Source organism: Triticum urartu, chromosome 2, assembly GCF_003073215.2.
Source record: "Triticum urartu cultivar G1812 chromosome 2, Tu2.1, whole genome shotgun sequence".
Classification (NCBI taxonomy): Eukaryota; Viridiplantae; Streptophyta; class Magnoliopsida; order Poales; family Poaceae; genus Triticum; species Triticum urartu.
The window spans coordinates 572,158,698-572,163,441 of record NC_053023.1 but is presented as its reverse complement, the minus strand read 5'-3'; positions in this window follow the sequence as shown (position 1 = coordinate 572,163,441).

The following is a 4,744-nucleotide window of genomic DNA, read 5'->3' as shown; positions in this document are numbered from 1 at the left end:
TATACTACGGATGATGATCCCCTGACATGGCCAAACCCATTGAGTAACTGACATGCGGGGCCTAGCCAGCATGGGGCCCTCCAGTAAGTGACCGAAAGGGAGGGTAAGGCAGGGATACCTACGTCAGAGGATCCACTTCCACTACTACTCCCTCCTTCCATTTACTGTACAGGGCCTAATGCATTTTTCGAGGCTAACTTTGACCAAATGTTAGAGTAATAATATATGACATGCAACTTACACAAAGCATACAGTCAAAATCGTATGGGAAAGGAGCTTCCAATGATATAATTTTCACATTATACATCGCATGTACTATTAATCTTGTCAATAGTCAAATGCGGTTTTGAAAAACGCATTAGAGCATGGTTAATAATATAGCCAGTCGATGGCTCTAAGGAACTGACATGTCATCCATAGCCATCATCTATTATATGCACTCATACAGTAGTGTGGGCTATAAGGTTGGCTATTTCCCGCAAAAACAATTATAAGGTTGGCTATTGTATTAGTACATTTTTCCATCTCCTCTACATCGCTTTCCTCATATTTATTGTATTTAACTAGGAATGCGTATATAGATAGGCTCTTGCATGAGAGCTCAATCCCCTTACTTTTTCACATCTCTCTCCTCCACATAGGCCCTATATAAATGGAAGGAGGGAGTACAACTGAGGGAGTCCTGGATTAGGGGGTCTTTGGACAGCCGGACTATCTCCATTGGTCGGACTGATAGACTATGAAGATACAAGATTGAAGACTTCGTCTCGTGTCCGGATGGGACTCTACTTGGCGTGGAAGGCAAGCTAGGCAATACGTATATGGATATCTCCTCCTTTGTAACCGACCTTGTGTAACCCTAACCCTCTCCGGTGTCTATATAAACCGGAGGTTTTTAGTCCGTAGTACAACTATCACAACATACAATCATACCGTAGGCTAGCTTCTAGGCTTTAGCCTCTCTGATCTCATGGTAGATCTAATCTTGTAACACCCATATCTTTAATATTAATCAAGCAGGACGTAGGGTTTTACCTCCATCAAGAGGGCCCGAACCTGGGTAGAACTTCATGTCCCTTGCCTCCTGTTACCATCCGGCCTAGACGCACAGTTCGGGACCCCCTACCCGAGATCCGCCGGTTTTGACACCGACATCAGTGCTTTCATTGAGAGTTCCGCTGTGGCGTCGCCACAAGGAAGGATGTCTCGTCCTGTCTTTAAAGACAGCACTATCTCTGAGGGAGCTCTTGCTATCGGCCAAACTCTCCGGCTAGGTGGTTTCCTTATGACCGCCTGTTCGGCCGCTGCACCGACGATGACTTCTCGGGTCATCGAAAGTAATATTCACATCAACTCGGAACTCACCGAGCAGTTAGATCCAATGGAGCTCTCTTCCCTGAACGACCTCTTGGATCGTATCGCCGCCCTGGGAGTCGCTACAGACTATGATCAGATTGGGCCTAAAGCCGATCTAAGAGAAATTAACTCTCCCCAGGTCACCCACCACGTTGCAGTGGTGGAAGAACAATGCGGCAAAACTCCATCTATCTTAAGGACTAGCTACATCCGGATTCCCGATCCCCCCAAACTGGATACCCGCGGAGGGGAGGACGTCACTCAAAGCCTGAACCCATAATGAGGCAACGGGCTAGATTTACCAGAAAATGTTCAAGAATCCAAGCTTTCGAGTTCGAAAACTCCTTGGCCACTGAGCCTCAGATCGGGTGAGGATTTGGGTTCAATTCCACCCACCCACCCAAACATACGCGATCTATCCCAAATTAGGCAAGAGCCCGAAGAAACAGTACACCGTTACTGGGCAAGATTCCTCCTGATCAAGAACAGGATAAAGGACTACCGCGAGGAAGACGCAATTTCATTCTTCTGCAATAATTGCACGAACAAGGGAATCCTCAACGCCATAAGTCATCGCGAAATTCCACGCTTTGCCGACTTGGTGTCCATAGTGCGAAAGTACTGTGCGATGGAAAGCGCCTGGAAAACCGAAATAAAATTTTGGGATAATCCGGCCCTGAATACAAACCCAATCCGAAATAAAAGGGTGCATTATCACAATACACCTGGGTTAACTACCAAAAAGCAAAAGCCCTTTACGGGGCAAGGAACCGTACTGTAGGGATGGCTCAACAGACCCTGCAAAATTCATAGTACAACGGATGCGATACCAACGCACAGCCTCAGAGCATGCTGGATACTCCAGCAGGTGGCCAAATGTGGTGAGGATCTACTCCTCCCAAAAACTAAAGAGCACCACCCCGAGGATAACAGTACGGTCTTAACGGTCTTCGAGACCTTTGCGTTAAATAAAAGACGGTAGAGAACACTCCGCAACACGTCCGAAATCTGCCACATAGAAGAAACAAATCCTTGGAGCAACACGGCTATTACCTTCAATGCCAGTGACGAACACCAATTCCGAACAGCCCGAGTACCAGCCGCACTGGTCCTCAGTCCAATCGTGGACGGCTTTCGACTCACCAAGGTACTCATGGACGGCGGCAACGGATTAAACCTCATTTACGAGGAAGCTCTTCAAAAGATGGAAATAGACTGGAGCCGCATTAAGCAAAGTAGCACAACCTTTAGAGGAATCATCCCTAGTCAGGAAGCACGCTACGCCGGAAAAATCACACTAGACGTGGTATTCGGCACACCGGATAATTATAGGTCCGAAGAAATTACATTCCAAGTGGCCCCGTTCAGCAGCGGATACCATGCTCTATTAGGGCGGGAGGCATTCACAATCTTCCAAGCCGTACCCCATTACGGGTACATGAAGCTCAAAATGCCCGGGCCCAACGGAATCATCACTCTTGTTAGTGATCCGGACATAGCACTCCGCATCGAAAATAGGACAACTGCACTGGCCCTTGAGGCACTATCTGAAGCCCTAGCGGTCGAAGAACTAACTGCGCTGCGCTCCACGGTAAACAGGGACGATGTGATACTCGATAAAAGATCCAAGTCCACCTCTTTAAGCCGGCGGACGAAATAGTCAAATTCCAAGTCCATTCAACGGACCCTACAAAAACAACTTCCATCGGGGCACAATTAAACCCTGATGTTGATGCCACACTGCGAGAGTTCCTACGCGAGAACTGGGATATTTTTGCCTGGCACCCTTCAAACATGCCAGGAATCCCACGCATGCTGGCTGAACACAGCCTAAATATCATAAAAGGGTTCAAGCCAGTCAAGAAGGCTCTTCGACGTTTCTTCGAGCCTAAAAGACAAACCATGGGAGAGGAACTAGCCAAGCTATTGGAGGCCGGATTCATCAGAGACATAAAACATCCGGACTGGCTAGCAAACTTGGTGATGGTACTAAAGAATGACAAATCCTGGCGCTTGTGCGTCGATTCAGACATGCCTGCCAAACCAGATCGGCAAAACAGTGGAGGCATACATGGATGACGTGGTCATTAAAACCAAGCATGTTGAAACTTTAGTAGACGACTTGAGGCTCACATTCGACAACCTCCGAACATATGACATCAAGCTCAATCCGGAAAAATGCGTCTTCGGCATACCAGCAGGAAAGCTCCTGGGATGCATTGTCTCCAGTAGAGGTATTGAAGCTAATCCGGCCAAAATCCGAGTGTTGTCACAGTTGGCTACCCCAACGGACCTCAAACAAATACAAAAACTAACTGGATGCGAGCCGGCTCTAAGCCGCTTTATCTCTCGCTTGGGAGAAAAGGCATTACCCCTTTATCGCCTCCTCCGGCGTACCGAACACTTCGAGTGGACGGACGCCGCCACGGCCGGACTCAACGAAATAAAAGCCATGTTGGCAACAAACCCAGTCCTGGCCGCGCCAAACATTGGCGCACCAATGCTATTATACATTGCGGCAACTCATCAAGTGGTAAGCGCAGTGCTTGTCGTCGAGCGAGAAGTGGACGGACACAAATTTCTCATTCAAAAGCCGGTTTACTACGTGTCCACTGTCCTTACTCCATGCAAATCGCGGTACCCGCATTATCAAAAGATAGCGTACGCGGTATTTATGGCATCCTGGAAGCTGCGACACTACTTTCAAGAGTGTTCGATAACGGTAGCCTCGGAAGTACCACTTAACGATATTATAAACAACCGCGATGCAACGGGTCGGATTGCCAAATGGGCCATTGAGCTCCTCCCGTTCGACATAACTTATAAGCCACAGCGAGCTATTAAATCGCAAGTTTTGGCTGACTTCGTCGCTGAATGGACGGAAGCCGAACTCCCTAAAGAGTACGGCACATATTCAAACTGGATCATGCACTTCGACGGCTCCAAAATGTTGGCTGGTCTGGGGGTCGGCGTCGTTTTGACGTCCCCAACAGGAGACACAGTTCAATATGTACTGCAGATAATGTATACGGACTCCAACAATGCAGCCGAATACGAGGCCCTTCTACATGGTCTCCGGATGGCAGTATCCATGGGCATTCAACGCCTAGAGGTGCGCGGGGATTCAAACCTTGCAATATCCCAAACAAATGGAGACTTTGATGCCAAGGATCCAAAACTGGCCGCTTATCGCAATGCCATCCCAAAAATGTCAGCCCGGTTCGAGGGCTCGAATTTCACCATGTGGCTCAAGAAAACAATCAGGCGCCAGATATCCTCGCCGCATTGGCGCAAAACGCGACGCGGTCCCTCCCAACATTTTTCTGGAAAGGCTTTTCAAGCCATCCATAGCATGGGAAGGGGACACCAGTAACAACAGTCCGGACCC